Raw genomic sequence first — 18,976 nt, 5'->3', positions numbered from 1 at the left:
GTGGGTGAGTGGTTTCAAAGTGGCCCATCTTCCACCCCCTCCCCAAACTGGTGGCTAATCAGAGAAAATGGCAAAAAGCAGGAGGGGAAATGAAATCCCGAGAAGGGCCTGTCATTTTTTTCTCCCTCACTTCACACAGGGACATTCCCAAAGAGTCTAGACTTTTGGGGGGGGCATTTTTGGGAGGAACAAGGCGTCACCCACCTCCCTCCCGCCAGCTCCAAGAATTCCTTTCTGCTCTGTTCCGCTCAAGTCACTCTTTGTCTCCCCCACCTTCTTCACGCATGATTGGGTAATTTTGTGACACAGGATCTCTTCTCCCCCCCACACACACAATGTGTATAATCCCCCCCGGAATGAGGGTGTGAGATACTGAAGGGGCTCTGCAGTAAGCACCTTTGGGCCTAGATTTGAATTCTCTCTGGATCCTCCTAAGCCTTGAGACTGGAGTTGTCATCTGCCTGATGTAGGATGGAAAAGCAGTTTGCACAATAAGGTTCCCAAGGGTTTGCAAAAGTGGGGACACCCTCCCTTATACAGACACCCCCATACACACACCATTGCACACCAGAACAATTTTTGCTCGTAAGTATCACTTACAAAAGTTATTGCGGAAGCTTCTTCAAAACAACTCTGACCATTTGCTCCTTGGAGGTGTCATTCAGGAAACCCAAAGCGAAGTTCCAGCTTAATGCAGCAAAAAAGGCTCATCTGGATCTTAGGATCCAAATGTCAAGGCATCCATGAGAGCAGCTGAGCCAAAGGGAAGCAGAAAGGCTGTAAAGACCCCAACCCCACCCCTCCAGCCTGCCCAGAGCTGCTGCACCATCAACTGCTGCAGCATCATGGCCCAAAGGAGAAGACTCACATCCTGTGAAGTTTTAATTGGGCTAAGATTACCAATAAGGGCTCCACCAGCTTCTTGCCATTTTGAAGGCAGCACCGACACCACCTCGCCGTCTGTAGCTGTATCCTTTCAACATAGCGTTTATTCTTACTGGTACATAACTGTACAATGCACTTCATTAGACTTTAGTGCTGTCTAATTAATGCCAGTGCCCTTAGGTATTTGCTGCAGCTGAAGCATTAGCCCTTCCCCATTGGCTTCCTTCTCTCCTTCCGGCTCTTTGAAGAGCTGCTGAATCCATCACCTGATGGGACTTTAATTGGGGCATTCTTGCTCTGCTCTTTTTGCCGCCCCGTAGAGGAGAAGGTGCCTTCAGCCTTGAGCTTCAGGTTGTCCAGCTGCACTTGGCTGCATGTCAACAACGGTGTTCCCCAACCCTATCCTGAGCCTTTCTCTTTGGCTCCATAAGTTTCAAATGGAAATGGACTGCCTTCAAGTCGATCCCAACTTATGGCAACCCCATGAATAGGATGTTAATGGTAAGCGGTATTCAGAGGGGATTTACCATTGCCTCCCTCTGCGGCTGGGTGCATTAAAAGGGTGACTCGGTAGAGTTTTGGCATGACACCTCCCAACAGCACACCTTACATCCTGGGTCTAGACAGACCTCAATCCTCCTCGGAGCCGGAAGATTTCCTGGCATACATATTAGATAAATTACAGGCCTTTTTCACGTTCCTTTCCTTTCCTTTTTGCTAAGAGGGGAATCCAACCAGAAGCAAAGGCCTTCCAGAATGTGGAAGCTATGAAAAAGCTGCGTTCTAGAAGGAGACTTAAAAGAACATCATTGGCATAAAAAAACCCAAATATGTTCAATTTCCCAAATACAGATCTACTCAAAATCTGACACCGAGGGCTCCTCCAGATGCCCTTTTTATTGTGACAACTCATGACGATTTGTGCTCAGGATGATATTGGGGCCGTTATACACAATCCCACTTTCAATAGTTGTTGAGCCTGCAGACATTTTGGGGCAGACTCAAACAGCTTCATTTCCAGTCGGTGCATGTCCTGTAACTTCCTGCTGAGATCCTATAACCTTTTATATGACAAAAGTTCTTTATTTTTGTTGTGGCATTAGTTGCGCTACAGCCACTCCGGACAACAATAATGTGGTAGTGAACAAATCCACCACTAAGGCACTATGACTGTGTCAAGAACATTCTGCAGATACACCCACAACGAAGCCCCAGTCTGGAGAGGTCCTTCCTTCCTTTTCTGAGGAACCTGAGTCAGACCACTGGTCTGTCTAGCTCAATATTGTTGACCTGACTAGCAGCAGTTCCCCATGGTCTCAGAGAGAGGACATGTGACATTGATTGGATAGCATTTTCCCAGCTCCACCTGGAGATGCTGAGGATTGCAGGGGGGGACCTTCTGCATGCAAGGCAGGTGCTCTGTCACCGAGCTAAGGCCCTTGTTGTCGCTGAGGTGCCCTGCCCTAAAGATGGTCCAGGAGGGGATCTGTGTGCCCCAAAGCACACCAGCAGGCAGCGTCTCATGATCTGTGGGCAGGAAGAGCTGAGAGCCCCACATCATTGACGGAAAACTCGGAGCGAATCTGACCGATCTCGGGCTAGAGCCTATTTGAAGGCCTACTCGGAGGCAGTACGGGCTAAGAAGAAATCTTTCTTCTCGGCCTTCATTGCGTCTGCTGGAAGCCGTCCAGTGGAACTGTTTCGAGTGGTTAGGGGGCTTTTAACTACCAGCCCCCATGAAGGTAATTCTGACCACTCAGCAGTCCGCTATCAAGAATTTGCACGGCACTTTGCGGACAAAGTCACTCAGATTCGCTGTGATTTGGACGCTAAAATTGATGCAATCTCTGAGGATGTAACTTCGATGCCTGTTTGTCCAATTAAAATGGATTCCTTTCAACTTGTTCTACCCGAGGATGTGGACAAGATCCTTGGAGCGGCGCGTGCCACTACGTGTGTATTGGATCCTTGCCCTTCCTGGCTCATTAGAAGTACCAGAGGGGGACTGGTCGATTGGATCAGGGGAATAGTTAATGCCTCTTTACAACAAGGCAGAATTCCATCATGCTTAAAGGAGGCAGTTATAAGACCACTGCTGAAAAAGCCCTCCCTTGATCCCTCTTTATTGGGTAACTACCGGCCAGTCTCCAATATTCCATTTTTAAGCAAGATAATAGAACGTGTGGTGGTCGCCCAACTCCAGAGATTCTTGGATGACATGGATTATCTAGATCCATTTCAATCTGGTTTCAGACCTGGCTATGGGACAGAGACGGCTTTGGTCGCCTTGGTGGATGACCTACGCAGAGAACTGGACGGGGGGAGTGTGTCTCTGCTGGTTCTACTAGACCTCTCAGCGGCTTTCAATACCATCGATCATGGTATTCTTCTGGGCCGCCTTGCTGAGATGGGACTTGGGGGCACTGTTTCACAGTGGCTCCAATCCTTCCTGGAGGATCAAACCCAGAAGGTGGTACTAGGGGACTCCTGCTCGACCCCTTGGACATTGACCTATGGGGTCCCTCAGGGTTCTGTTTTGTCCCCCATGTTATTTAACATCTACATGAAACCACTGGGAGAGGTTGTCCGGGATTTTGGTGTTCGGTGCCATCAGTATGCTGATGACACTCAACTCTATTTCTCTTTTCCACCTGAAGCCAAGGAAGCCGTACAGACCCTAAACCAGTGCCTGGCATCAGTGATGGACTGGATGAGGGTAAACAAGTTGAGATTAAATCCTGACAAAACAGAGGTACTCCTGGTCAGTCGGAGGGCAGATCAGAGAATAGGGGTTCAACCGATACTGGATGGGGTCGCACTCCCCCTGAAGTCTCAGGTTCGCAGTTTGGGTGTACTCCTGGACTCAGCTTTGAAATTGGAGGCCCAGATTGCTGCAGTATCCAGGAGCGCATTTGCCCAATTAAAACTGGTGCGCCAACTGCGCCCGTTCCTTGACCTGCCTGATCTGACCAGGGTGATGCATGCCTTGGTTACATCCCGTTTAGACTATTGTAACGCGCTCTACGTGGGGCTGCCTTTGAAGACTGTTCGGAAACTTAAACTGGTACAAAGAGCTGCAGCCAGAGTACTAACTGGAGCTGGTTACAGGGATCATACAACTCCCCTGTTACAACAGCTCCACTGGCTGCCAATTTGTTTCTGGTCACAATTCAAAGTGCTGGTTTTGACCTACAAAGCCCTATACGGCTCAGGTCCAGACTATTTGACAGATCGTATCTCCCTACATGAACCTGCCCGGGACTTGAGATCTTTAGGTGAGGCCCTTCTTGTGCTCCCTACACCTTCGCAAGCATATTTGACGTGGACACGAGATAGGGCCTTTTCGGTGGTCGCCCCTAGGTTGTGGAACTCCCTCCCTAGTGAGGTACGATCAGCTCCCTCCTTGCCGTCTTTTCGGCGACAAGTAAAGACTGTTTTATTTCAGCGGGCATTTGGGACAGAGAATGATCAGGATTAACGCCTGATCGGCTTGGTGATCATATTATATGGTTTTATTATTTTAAATTGTTCGCTGTTTTAACCTATATCTTGTAGTTTTTAATTTCCCTTATAGTTTAATTCTTTTTTAATAATATATTTGTATGTTTTTAACGATGTTGTTTTTAGTTGTAAGCTGCTCTGAGTCCTATTGCAGAAGGGCGGGGTAAAAATAAAGTATTATTATTATTATTATTATTATTATTATTATCGTGTGGTCTAACTATTGATGGTGCTGAATTGAAAAGGAAAAAGCAAGAAAGTCCAGATAAAATATGAGGAAACCGAGCAGGAGTGGCGAGGAGAGCAGCCAGGGCCATTTTCTGGCCCTGGAGCCCCAGAGTCTGAGAGCATCTTTAATAATGACAATAAAAGGTGTTATTCGTCGACTCTGAAGAATAGTTCTTTCTAAAACTCCAGGCTGATTCTTGCATGCCTTTGCAGTTTTTAATCATGTTTTGGGAGGGAATCAAGGTTAATTTTTCATTTCACATTATTCCTCCTTCCCCAACGCCACAATCCTCTGTCCAAGTTTCTGGGCTGAGACATTTTGGAAGTCAAAATTGTAATACCCCAAGGAAGGGGCTTTATAGGAAAATGCTGCCGCCCCAACCTTGCCTGCAGCATTGCGTGCTCACTCGTCATTGTGGAAGGCGGACTTTGATGTCAGCTGTGAAGCCTCGTGCAGAGGCAAGGGGCGGGGTGGTGGGGCTTGGGTCATATTATTGGCAAAGGGCCGAAGACGGGCGTGGAGAGGAGACCCCGGCTCCGGGCTGGGGTGTGACACCGCAATAGGCTCTTCTTTCAGCCTCTGCGCAGCCTGGATATTTTGGGGGGGGGCGTGGAATCCGGGGATTCCCATAATATTCAGGCACTGCCGCCTTCGCCAACCAAGGGGCCAAACCTTGCCAGCTTCTCGGCTCCGCTTAGGGCCGAGCAGAAGAGGGGTGGGCTGCTCTGGACCCAGGCCAGGCCGCCGCCGCCCGTCCTCCTGCCCCCCGGCCCGATCCTGCAGCCAGGTGGTTCCCTTCGCGGTCCCTCCCAGGCGGCTGCACGCTCCGGCGCGCTGCCCTGCCCAGTTCCAGCCGCGCGGACAGCGGCAGAACCCTCCCTTTTTCAGGAATGAAAGCCGACAGCTTGGGCAGGGGTAGGAGAGAAACGGGCGCACAGGCGCAGCGCCCTCTCCCCGGGCTGCCTCCCTCTTGGATGGGCCAAAAGCCTTGCACAAGGAAAGTGTGTGTGTTGGGGGGATGCACAAGGCCTGAATGTCAGCCCGTGGGGGGGGGGCTTGCACATTTACAGCTCCAGATCTTCAATGTGCAAATAATTACACGTGCACCAACTGACTCCATCGCCCTAATCGATTCCAGTTGAGGAAGTTGGCCTTCTGCGGGACTTGCAGGGGGGGGGTCTGGGCTGGTAAGGAGGGAGGGGGAGCAGGCGCCGTGGCGGAGGGCACGGGAGAGGGGGAGGAGGGGAGGAGGAGGAAGAGGGCGGCTGAGTAAAAGAACGGGAAGCGCGCGTGCCAGAGGAGCCCCCGGGTGGGTTCAGTCCTCGTTAGCAGCATCTCCAGGCAGGGCTGGGAACGTCCCTGGCCTGAAACCCTGCAGAACTGCTGCCAGTCACTGTTGACAGTACTGCACTAGATGGACCCCAAGGGTCTGACCTGGCACAAGGCAGCTTCTTGCATACATGATTGGGAAGAGCGGTAGATCAGTGGCAAAACATGCATTTTTTCCACACAGAATGTCCCAGGTTTAGTCCCCAAGTAGGGCTGGGAATGTGCCCTTTTCTGAAACCTTGGAGAACATCTGCTGCCAGTCAGTGTAGGAAACACTGACCTAGATGGACCAAGGGCCTGGCTCAGTGTGTAAGGCAGATTCCTAATTTAACTGAATCAATAACCAATCAGTAGCATTTCATTCCATACACTCAGATCAGAATGGGAACATAACGAATGCCTCCACCCCCCCAAAATATGGGCAGAAGTCCTGATCTGTGGACAGGGTGAGGGGGGCAGGAGGTTGTGCTGAGTGCAAGGCCAGCCTCTTCACCTGAGGTGCACTGAACAAACCTCAGGCTCCACCTTGGCTGGCTGGCTGGCAATCCTCTGCACCATCTATGCCCTGGACAGGGTGCCACCTCCTGGGCCCGGCTTATGAAGAGAAAAAAGCCCAGCTCTGGCTGCCTTTGATCTCACCCTTCATCCTGCTCTGCTCACAGAACAGGAGAGGAAGACAAAAGCACTCCTCCTGGCCGGGAGGGTAGGAAACAGCCAGGCACATCTGGAAAAAATTCTTCCCCCACTTTTTTTTTTGTCCAAGAGATGCTTTTTGCAAAATTGCAAAATTCTTTCCTTTCTTTCCTCATTTTCCCACCCCTCCCCCCAACATTTCATTAGTCCAGGGGAGTCTTTCAGGGAAGGGGAGGGGAACCATTTGTCTCACTATTCCAGGACCGAGCATTCCTGAAGCTGCTCTTCAAACGTAACAAAGTGCTGCACTAATGGAGAGAGAGAGAGAGAGAGTGCAAAGGGCTGCTGAGCACACACACACACCCCATTTATCCACAGGGCACATCAAGCAGAAAAGTCATCTCATCTCCTCCCAAGTTGGTTCAGACTGGCAGTCTTCTGCCTCTCCAGAAACGGCTGCTTCTGGGGTGAGGCAGATGGGGAGAAGAGGGGTCCTCCATGCTGGCTGGTTCCTCATCCGGATGTTGTCCTGAGACCCTTCCCAGATCTGGCCCTCGCCACCTGGCTCAGAGAATCAGAGGAGCAGAAGGGGAGATGAGAATGCTTTGTTGCTTGGGAAGGTTTTCGCAGCCATGGCCTGGCCCATTGGTGCGCACATGAGCACATGGCCGGGCCTGAACAATTCCTCCTGCAGCCTGCATGGCAAGACCCGCCTGCGAGGGCTTCTTCTTCCCGGCTCTTGTGTTGGGGTCAACACCACAGACCAGGAGGAGGCTTGTGCGGTTTTTCACACTCTCATCGCAAGGTGCCAGAGTGCGTCCAGCGCCTCAGAGCCAGATATGTTTAGTGAACCTGCATCTGGCCATGCATGGAGAATCGCAGGGATGCTGCAGAGCACAGCAGGCAGCTCTCACTCTGAGGTCACGGAGAGCTGCAGTGGAGATAGTTTGCCCATGGGCATCTTATGATATCTGGTGGCTGCAGGGTTCAAGGAAACACGAGCACTGACTGGCAGCAGCAGCTCTCCAGGAGTTCAGTTCTCAGCCCCAAGTGGAGATGCCCTTGGGGACTGAACCTGGGACCTTCTGCATGCAAAGCGCATGCTCTGCCACTGAACTATGGCCCAACCAGAAATACTTGGGGCACTTAGAAAAAGATCTGGAGTTTGTGCCTCAATTAGTGCCAAAAAAAGCTCATTAAGCAGGTGCCCGATGAGAGTGTTAGGAGAACATCCCACAAGTCCGGGGTGGGGCACCACTAAAGAGGCCACGTCTGTGGTTGGTGCCTGCTCTGAACATGGGGGGGAGGGGCTGATTAAGCCTCAGATCCTCCTGTGACACAGCCTGTGGTGGCCTTAAGTTGTGGGGGGGAGGTGCCCAGAGGGATGGCAGCCACACCTGGGGGGGTGGGGTGATGAAAGTGGGTCTCTTCCCTCTGCTGTCTTAATCTTCCACCCTCCCCATGATGCCTCCTACGGTCAGGCACCAGGAAACCAAAGTCACAGTGAGATAAATGTGGAGGTGCACATGCCAGCCCTGCAAAGAGGCTTGTGCAAGAAGTGCCTGCAGCTTCCTTTGTCGCCCTTCCACTGCGAAGGGAATGCTGGACGCACAAACACTGTGTTCTTTGTTGTGTTAGATCTCAGGACAGCAAGCAGGGATCAACCACCCGGAGCAGCCAGAGAACCTCTACATGGCAAACAAACCGAATGCCTTTGCAGGCAGAATTAAATTCATTAATGTCATCCAGCCGACGGGTTTTGCACCCTCTGGGAGGAGGAGGCCCAGCCAACCGGCCACCCACCCATTTCATCTGTCTCTCCCTAATCAGATCAAAGGGAGCCCTTGGGAAAGGCAAAGTGACTTGAGAGGTAACAGAAAGGCAGAGTCCAACATGCCTGCCTCTCTGACCCTTTGAGGTGGGTGAATTTTCACATCTTAATGTGATTATTAAAATAGCTCTGGGACCTTTTCTCAGAGTCTGCCTGACAAGGCGGCAAGGGCAACAGATTATTTCAATTAGCCTGAGCTGTGCTCCAGAGAAGGAGGAAGGGAGTGTGCCCCCCCGCGCCCCCTGGAGCCAAGGCCCACCTTCTCCGAAAGAGCCACACTCCCATTCCACAGTGGTGCCATTTTGACCCCCGCTGTGCAAGGGGAACCCACATGAACTGGCTCATGCAATGCAGCGGAAATCAATTTGACCCCAAGACTTCCCCAGGCTGCCATGTTGGGGTCCAAGCTGCTCTGTCAGGCATTGGGAACCTCAGGCACTCCAGGCCTCTCTGCCTGGCCCTTGGAACTCTCCCCAGGCTACCCCTCCGGCCCTGCTTTTGCTGAGCTGGGCTTGTGTGGAAGGAGGACAAAGGGGTATGTGTGTGTAGAAAGCAGCCTATGGCACAGAGGTAATGTTTACTTGCATTGCTCTGCCCACCTTTGCCTCTGGCCACACCATCCACTGGCATATGGCCCCCAGAAGGAAATGCGGCCCTCCTCGGGCTAAAGAAGGTCCCCCGCCCCTGCACTAAGGTGAGGGCAAACCTATCTGCCACTGTGGTGGGTCAATGGAACCTCCAGCTTCAGAGGCAGTCTGTATCCAAACATCATTTGCTGGGGGACAAACAATGGAAGGAGGGCTCTTGCTCCTGGAGGCATCTGCACAGCCTCTGTGGGTTGTTATCACACTACCTGTGTTAATCGGCTTGCCAGTGCTAGGAGCTCTGTGCCATCAGTGGCTGCTTCTTGTGAATTACCTGTCGCAGGGGTCAATGCAGCAATCTCAGCTAAGAGGAGGAGGAGGAGGAGGAGATGCTGTTAGATTTCAACCGTGGTTTTCCTGTTAAGGGAGCCCAGGGTGGCATACAATAAAGCAGGAAACAAAACAATTCAAAATAAAATAAAAACATCATTTAAAATCACCAATCTGTGTGTAAAGGGTGCGCTGGCTTAACACGCATTTAAGGTCTAATGGTCACTGACTGAGTTTTGCATCTCATTGTCCTTCAGCTCCCACTTTCCAGTTTCCCCCTGCCAGCTAAGATTTCACCTCATGCATCTGACAAAGGAGGGCTGGAGTCTACGAAAGCTGATGTGATGAGAATAAGCTTGTTCACTTTTAAGCTGCCACAAGACTTGTTGTTGGTTTTGGAGACCAGATGTGGTGACGATGGCCAGTGGATTAGGAGGCTTGAAGGTGGGGCAAAGGGTTAAATAAATCCACAAAGATCTGTCAGAGAGTAGGATTAGCTGTCCCTGAGCCTCCATGATCAATGGCAGTCTACCTCTGCACAGGTTTCTGGGAAACAACAGCAGGAGGGGGCAGTTTGTTTCTTGTTTGTTTATTTCTAAGGCAATAAAGACATACTAATACCTGTTATTTTTTGTATGCAACTTTTCCAGAGATGATCCAAATACATAATTTACTCCCATCCCACTAAAACACAGAGGAAGGCCTGTTGGATGGAGTTTGGCTTACTTATTGGCTGAGATGAACAAAATACTCACAGAAAGCTGTTCCTAGATTTCTCGGTTCTGGTGCAGAGACCATAAAGGAGTTCTGAGCCTCTTCCCTCCTGGCCAACCTCAGCCAAGAGGCTCGTCTCCACTCCAGCTGTGCTTGCAGAGGCAAAGGGACGCTGAGCCAAGAGGCAGGAGCACCAGAGGCTCCAACTGGCAAAGGCAGACATGCCCAGGGCTTGTCAGAGCCGACGGCCAAGAGGAATGAACGCTTTGGACTTTGTTTGAACTTGCAGAGCGTAACAGATATTTTTTTAAAATTAAGACTTGATAGTTCAGTCTCAACAGTTGGCAGCGTAATAAAATATCTCCACATTTTGGGCTCCTAACAGAGATTTAGATACAAGGATGGGACGTATGCATGCCTCAGAGCACCTGGCCCAGGTGCTTGTTCAGTCCACTTTGGGGCAGAGGGCTATAGGAAGCTCCTAATGCTGTGTCAGATTAAACTCAGTACTGTCAACACTGACTGGCAGCAGCGGCTCTCCAGAGTCTCAGACAGGGAGTCCCTCCCAGCCCTGCCTGGAGACGCCTTCAGGGATTGAACTGGGGACCTTCTGCATGCAAAGCAGATGCTCTGCTGCTGAGCTAAGATTCCAGTCCTCATGGTTCTGAAATCTGAATAAAAGCTCAGGTTAACTAGTAACATCCCTTATGTACCAACTCAAGACAAGGAGTCTTTCCCCGGAGCCGTCGTTGGGGACTGAAATCGGGGCCTTCTCCTACACAGCAGCTGCTCTCTCCCTGAGCTACGGCCCTTCCCAAGGTGGCCTGGGCCAGGCCTACTGGTTCAGAAGGGAGCGTGTGCCTGGCTGCGCCCACTTCCACACCGGCGGCGGGCCGGCTGATCCTCCCTTACTGGTGGAGAGGTGGCCTGTTCAGCGGAGGGAACTTTCTGCATCATGTTTTCCTGGGCGCCCCCAGTGAGCTCTTTGCTCCAAGAGGGAAACGCGGTGCAGCTGGGCTGCCCTCGTCCCACCCAGGCGGGCAGGAGGAGCTGCGGAGGGCAAGAGCCAGAGCGGCTTTGCCCGGGCTGAATCCAGCGCAGTCAGCAAAGAAATCTAATGAATAATAAACAAATAAATAATCCAAGTGGAATGGGATGATTGGGGTGGTGGTGGTGGAAGGGCCAGCCTCTGCATCCCTTTGCTGGAGGAGGAGGAGGATTCAATTTATTACCTGCCCTTCACCCGTCGGTTCCAGGGTGGCTCACAACGATGCAATATCCATTATTAAAAACAGTTCACAGCAAATGGCATCCAGGACTGGAGAGGGCCAACCAGAACCACCCGAAAAGGGCTCCCCTCATCCCACCCTCTGCCGGCAAGATGGGGCCAGGGTGGCTCTTGTACCAATTTCAAGAGGCCTTTTTTTAAAAGGGTTTTTTTTAACAACTGCCCATTTAGGTAACCCGGCCTGTAAACCCTTCGGTTTCATTGCCTCCAAATTGAGGCCAGACACAAAGGCCCTCCTGCCCCCCCATTTCACCCCCTTTTGTCCCTTCATCTCTAATGGCTTTCTGCCCCACCCCCCCAAACACCCACAAATCTCAGGAAGGGGATTCTTCTCCTCTGGCCATTGCCTCTTTGCAAGACATTCCCTCCTTTTGTAGTTCTTGAGAAGGTCTCACTTGCAAGGCAAGAGAGGAAGGTTTTAAGTTACACAAAGGACTCTCCACCCGCCAGCCCCTTCAGACCCCCAGAGCATGGAGACCCATGGGGGGGGGGTCAAGGGAGGCTGAGGAAGGAGGGGGGAGCTTAAATGGGCAAGAAGGAGCTGGAGGGGGGGACAGATCCCCCAGGCAGTGCCTTCCAGACTTGGACACCTGCTTCAAGTTAGGTAAACAGGAAGATTTCTCTCTCCCCCACCCCTGCCTGGCTGTGGCTGTGTGGAGAAGGTTGTTTGCAATGTTCTTATGCAGAGAGAAAACCTGGAAATGGGTCCTGCTCTGCCTTTTAAACGTTTTTACAATATTAACTGCAAAACAGCTACTGTTTTTTAATTATTATTATTTTAAAATACTAACCGTCAACTAGGAAGGAAGTAGGGAGGTTGGGGGAGAAGGGAAGACATGACTGCTGGGAGGTAAAAGTTCAGCTCTAGGGCGAGTCTTGCCTCGGATCTCCGGCCCGCAGACCCTTTTCTACACATCCCTGTTTCCTACTTGCAGTTCAGAAGAGCTGAGTTCACTCCTTCAAAGCCAGCTACTCTGCAAAGCACCTCAGGGCCCTAGCAAAACAATTTCAAAAGTAGAACCCAAGCTGCTAGGCTACATGAGGAACTTACGACAAGACCTTAGCTCCTTTGCAAACAATCTAAAACAGACTAGCTGGAGCTGCTAGCTAGTTGCAATGCAAGATTCCGCAGTGTTTGCCCAGCACCTCAGACTTACTTATACAGCCCTCGCGTCCTCTGACACACAACCTCCTGCAGGCCAAGACTGAGACTCTCCCTGGCACATCTGACAGCCTCCCCCTGCAATGGGAAGGCTGGTAGCTGGGTGGGAGAACACCTGCTTTGCATGCAGAAGGTCCCAGGTGGAATACCACAATGGCATCCCAGGTAGGGGGTGGGAAAAGATTCCCCGTCTGGAGAGCCCCTGCCAGTCAGTGTGGTGAGCTACATGGGTTTGACTCAGGATAAGGCAGCTGCCTGTATCTCTGTTTAAATCTGCCCTTTATTCAGAAGCGTGAGCACTAGAAGGGCCCCTGTTTGGCGTGCCAAAGGCTTCGGTTCAGTCCTCTGCGTGGGCTGGAAAAGGCGCCCTGCCTGCAACCCTGGAGAGCCGCGGCCAGTCAGTGTCAACAACGCTGGGCTAAATGGACTGGCAGCGAGGCAGACGCGCCTCCCCTGCAGGGCAGACCCAGTCGTTGCACACCTCTGACACCAGGTGGCGAAATGGCCCTTCCTATTCTCCTCCTGCTGCCAACTCTGCCGGCATCCTAGTCAGAATCTATCATACCTTGGGGCAGCTCCATAGTATTACAGTTCTGAGAGAGTAAAACCTTTGCTCAATGGCCAGCAAGCTATTTTATTTATTTGTTTATCAATATGTTTGTATACTGCCATTTTGTTAAAAACATCCAAAGCGGTTAGAAGTTAAAAACAAAGCAAGCAACCACACACAATAGCAGCATTAAAAATACAATAAGAACAAAGGTCAACTATCTGGCTGTTTGGGAAAGAGATGCAGCCCAGTGGTAGCACCTCCTCGTGGCCTACAGAAGGCCCTGGGTGCAACCCAGGCAAGGGGGGGAAGGGCCTTGCCTGAAACTCTGGAGGGCCTCTGGGGTGGGGAACCTTTCTCTGCCTGAGGGCCGCTCTCCCTTCTGGGCAATCTTCCGAGGGCCTCAGGCCAGCAGTGGGCAGGGCAGCAAATGTAACTCCTAACTTTACAAACACCCTCTCTTGCCACCCCCATCCTCCATAGAGGGGAGCAAGACGCATTATCCAAATTCAGGGACACCTCTCTAGCCAGGCAAAAACATTTTGGGTACGGATACTGAGCTGGAGGGTCGGAGGGTCTGATTCTGGTACCAGCAGAGAAGTCATGCCATTTCTGGCCCCCTTTATAGAGCTGTGAGCTTTAGCAAATGCAAACACTGAAAATATCTAACCCGTTGTTCTTGGCTTGTATGCCTATTGTCTCAGCCACAGGGAGAAGGGTGGGTTCGAGCACCCCCCCCCAGTCCGATATATAAATAAATGAAGCATGGGGAAGGAGGGATGGGAAGAGCTTCAGCATGAGATGTGCAGCTGGTATTAATTCAGACATCAGAGATTCCGGCTTATCTCTGTAAACACAAGAGCTCCTGCACCCCTAATTATCGGGCCTCCTCCACCGCCTGGCCAGAGGAGTCAGACCGCAATGCTCTGTGTGGTCTTCCAAAATGATGGGCAGGTTCCCACAGGCAGGCAGGCAGATTTCAGGTGCAGAAAAGTTCTGCCACTGCTGTGCGGAAGAAACACCATCTCCTGCTGATGACCAGGGCTGCAGCAGGGCTGGTGCCTGAGGGGATCTTGCGGGGTCCCAGCCCCTCTGATTCACCCATGACCTCCCTGCCGAGGGGACAACTGGACGGGGGTCCTAGGTGAGCCCCCTGCCCCAGAGCCCTCCTGGGCCACAGCTGCCTTATCCAGAGGCCTGCACTCAGCACCACCGGCCTGATGGCCTTTGGCCCCAGAGACCAGGAGAGTTACTGGTGGGGCAAGGAGGAAGAGGTGAAGAACGCCAGCTGGAATGACAGCCTTTCCAGGGGCCTTCCATCTCTGACTTCGGTGCAGGGGGCAGAGGTGACGCCCCTGTTAGAATCCATCTATTGTGATATTTATTTATTTGTCGCATTTGTATCCCGCCTCAGGGCAGCAAATATAAACAAAGCAATTTAACAAGAAAGAGAAAAGCATACTAGAAAGTTTAAAACATTCCAAAACACAATTAAAAACGTTCTTTCGGCAGAGATCTTGGAGTTCATGGCTTGTTGCCACTCAGTGAGGGAGGGGAGGGGAGGGGTGAAGAAGACCTGGAGAGCAATGGGGGGTGCTCAGGATGGTGTTGGGAGGGGCGCTCAGCGGGACGAAGCGGCCATAGAGGGAGGAGACGCGGCAACGCCTCTAGCTTGGCGCAGTCCAGCCTTGCTGGCAGGCAGCTGCCGTCTTCCAGGGTTTCAGGCAGGGACATTCCCAGCCCTACTTGGAGATACCGCCGGGGATTGACCTTCTGCATGCAAAGCAGGTGCTCAGCCACTGGCCTGTGGCCCTTCGCTGTGAGAGCAAGCTGCTGGGCCTGGTGGGCCTTTGCCCTGATCAAGCAGGGCTCGTTGTCACCCATCCCTTTGGCACACATCGTCACAAGGCTTAGCATGAGGTATACACTGACATTTCCAAGTTGGCACCTTTACGACAGCCCTGTAGAGTAGGCACCTTGCCAGGGAGTTCCATGCCAAAAAACCCTGCGAGATCTCTATTGGGGAACTCTTCAGTTTGCTCTCTTAGCCATGAAATGTCTCCAGCTCCTAGTCCCCCCCCCCATACACACCTTGGGGCCCACTTCCCATACCACCTGCTGAGCACCCTGCAAATCTGCCTTTTGCCCAAATGTCCATCCTGAAACAGTTTCTGAGTTTGCTTTTGAAAGCCTGGAGTTTTTTAAAAGGACAAGTGGGGGTGACCTTGCCCCCCACAAGTTCCCAAACCCATCCAAGAGCATAACCTGTGGGCACCTCCCTGCTTAGGGCAGCCGCCACCAAAAAGGGGGGCTTTCCTCTCTCTCTCTCTCTCTCTCTCTCTCTCTCTCTCTCTCTCTCTCTCACACACACACACACACACACACACACACACACACACACAGAGAGAGAGAGAGAGAGAGAGAGAGAGAGAGAGAGAGCCAGATCCCAAGGGCTCTCATGTCTGGCTGATAAGCTGTGACCTCAGGCTGACCTGGCCCAGGAAGGAACAAACGTGGAAAAAGTCTGCTTTGCTCAGTAGCCTTACCCAGGCTCCTTGGTGGCGCCTGGCTTTCTGGAGACAATTCCCGGGGAAAAGGAAAGGGTGCTGTGCCGCAGAGGACCACCGTTGGCAGGCTTGCCGTGTGCTGTGGGTGGAGGAAGGACTCTGGGGAAGAAGGAAAGATCTGCTAGCCAGGATAACTCAACTGAGCCCCCAGCACAAAGGCAAGTCTACCAGATGCTGAGGGATGGACACAAACACCGGCCTGTGGATTTTCTGGAGCCATTTGACCGGCTGCTGTAGGAAACAGAGCAAAAGGCTTGATGAGTCAAGTTGGATCTGACCCAGCAAAGCAGTTCTGCTTATGTCCATCCATCATTTTTATGCCCTGGAGCATTTCCTAGACATTTTGATGACTTCGTTACCCAACCCCCATATCTTCTTTCCCCTTAAGCGCAACACACACATGACTGATGCATTTGGCACTTGAACCTGAGGAGTTTCTTGGGCATGAGGGCAGGAGGAAGTCTCCAGAATGTGTGATGCGGGCCTGGACTCAGGAAGCCGCCTGGTATGGAGGCAGACCATTGGGGCTTGTCCAGCTCAGTCTTCTCTCTACAGTGTAGGGTATAGAGACTCAGGGGTCTTTCTCAGCCCTGCCTGGAGATGCCAGTGGGGATTGGCCCTGGGACCTTTGCTTGTAGAGCAGATGATCTGCTGCTGAGCTATGGGCCTCCTCCCATGAAATAAGAACAGACCAATAGGCTGCCCTGCTCAGTTAAACCCACCAGATATATTGCTGTGGGTGTCCTGCAATCTGTTATATGTTCAGTGCACAGACAGATTTAGTACAGCATTTGCTGACAGATGCAAAAAGATTAACCAGCTCAAAATGGTGCTCATCTTAAACCCACAACAGTCTAATTAAAGGCTTCAACAAACATGGCATTTTGCCCTAATGCTTGTGGGTTCACTCACAAGGTGGCAGGAGAACATATTCTGAAACACATTGGGCAGCACCTGATTGTATGAGGAGATGTTACAGAACTGGAACCAGCCCTTGCAAAGCCTTTCCACTGCCCTCAGGAGTGGCTGGTTGCTTCGTGTATCAACTCGAGGTCTTGCAGATGTCCTTCCTTTCTGATGCTAGTGTGCTTTTGCAGCGCAGCTATTTGAGCTTCACATTTTGAATTTAAGGAGAAAAGGCCCTAGTGGAGGATAAGGCTATCAATGGCTGCTGCTTGCCACGGACCTCCAGCATCGGAAAGCTGGTGGCAGGAGCACAACAGGTGCAAGTGCGCTGCTGTTGCGCTCAAGTCCTGTTTGGGGGCCTTTTCCCATTGGGGCCCATCTGGTTGGCCACTGTGAGGATACGCCGGCCTAGACGACAGGCTCCCTTTGGCCTCACCATCAGCCAGGCCCTTCTTACAGTCTCCCGTCCCATCCCTGATTTAGGAGGAAAAGCAGGCAAGGGCACGACTGTGGCCTTCTGGAGGCTGTTGGGACTCGTCCTTTCATCGCTGAACACTGGGCATGCTGCTTGCTGGGAACTGTAGCCCAGCCACCTGTGGAGGGCCAGATTGCCCATCCCTGACCTAGACACTGGAGCAGAGGTAACCAACAGGGCGCTCTCCAGATGTTGCTCAACTGCGGCTGCCAGCAGCCAGCAGCCCCTGGAGAGGCACAGGCCAGCCACTCCTGCCTTACAGAGGTCCCAGGCCCCGAGGAGCCTACACTCCACGCCTGGCATTGGCCACACCCTGCCTTCCTTTGGGGTCCCATCCAGCCCCAGTTGGACCAGCAGCACCTCCTTCACAGAGCAGAGGGGGACGCTTGCTTTTCTCTGAATCTCCCTCTCTCTGCTCCTCGGGAAGTGGGGGGGGGGAAGCTGCGATTGCAAAAATGGGCATCTTTGTCCTCCTCTGCTTCAGCCATCTCGCCTTTGTGAAGCTTATTAGGTACCAGCCACTCAACAGTGTCATCCCATGATTGCTTTGGAATAAATGAGGTGCTGATGAGGACAAACCCTGAGTCAGCAAAGCGCCTTCCCAGGCAACTCTCAAAACACGCCTTTAAAAGAAACCAACGGCCAACAAGACTGAGTGCTGGCCCCATCCACCCTCTCCCTAGTTAGTGCTGTGATATCTAGTCTACAGGTAAAGGGGGGTTGAGAGGTGGGGCTTGAAGCCTATGGCCAGAGGCTGAGCTTGCAGCAGGAGGAAGCGGGGTGTGGCCCGGGAGAGTCCCAAGGGCCAGACAGAGAGGGCTGGGGGCCACATTGATCCACCCCCCCAGCTGGAGGCTCCCTACCCCCGTTCTCACTCTAACGAGGGGCAACATTTTGGAACGGCAATGGGAAACGAGAGCCTGGCTGGTCCTCAGGTGGATGGCCCAGCCCTTCTGCTCTCGGAACGCCAGGCTCCTTCGCCGTTCTCATGAAGCAGGCCTGTCTTAGCCAAGACCAATGCGAGCCCGATATCGAAGGCAAGGGTGCCCACCAGGCAGGGAGCTGGTGTGGTGGCTTGGTCTCTGGGCCAGAGCTGCCATGTCGGAACTGACAAGCTGTTTATGTGCAAAAGGAGGTGATGGAAGTAAGTGCAAAGATTAATTCCTCCAACTGCCATTCTTTAATTACTTGAATACAAAAAGTGGAGTAAAAGCAAACAAAAGGGGGAGTTTTATGTTATTACAGTTATAAATAGCTAAACAGTATCAACATTGATGCTGGGCAGCTGAGCAAACCACACGCACCCCTCTGTTAAAGGATGCAGGAGGCACAACTTTGGACCCACTTCGGATTAAATCAGACAGCAGCGCCCTCTTTTACTATGATCTTAAGATACAAATTGGCTCTTCATCTCTGAACATCGATTTTCTGCCTTTTCTTTTTGGATTTGCAGTGTGACAAAACAAGAAATACTTTAAAGGGGGAGAAGGGGAAAGGGAGGGAGAGCGAAAGGCCACACAGAGAGTGTTTTTGGATGAGTCCCGAGTGACAGATTCATCACAAAAGGATTGTTTGCTGGGCTCTCTCTCCAGATCCGAAGACAGAGGCAATAGTTCATATTTAAAAGCTTTCGCCTCCAGCAGCCCCAGGGGGACCACCATCACATTCCTTCCCTTTCCCAACTATGAAGAATTTTTAAAAAATCAACACCAGCTCCGGGCGCACACAGGAAGCTGTGTGCACACGCTCACACACCCTCGCCTGGCTGCTTAGGGAGACCACAAGCAACAAGGCCCTGCGTTTGCCTTCCATATAGGAAGGATGCGCCACAAAACCCAGCTGACGGCCTGCAGTGGCCTCTAGTGGCAGGGAATGCACGGCATCCACACACAGTTCCTCTTCACATCCAGAGCGTGCACACATGCTGCACAGAGCCCCCGGCTGGACGCTATGGAGATGGGCATCTGTGGCTGGCTGAACACCGCCCAGGGT

This window comes from Rhineura floridana, chromosome 22 (assembly GCF_030035675.1).
Source record: "Rhineura floridana isolate rRhiFlo1 chromosome 22, rRhiFlo1.hap2, whole genome shotgun sequence".
Lineage (NCBI taxonomy): Eukaryota > Metazoa > Chordata > Lepidosauria > Squamata > Rhineuridae > Rhineura > Rhineura floridana.
This window is presented reverse-complemented; position numbering follows the sequence as displayed.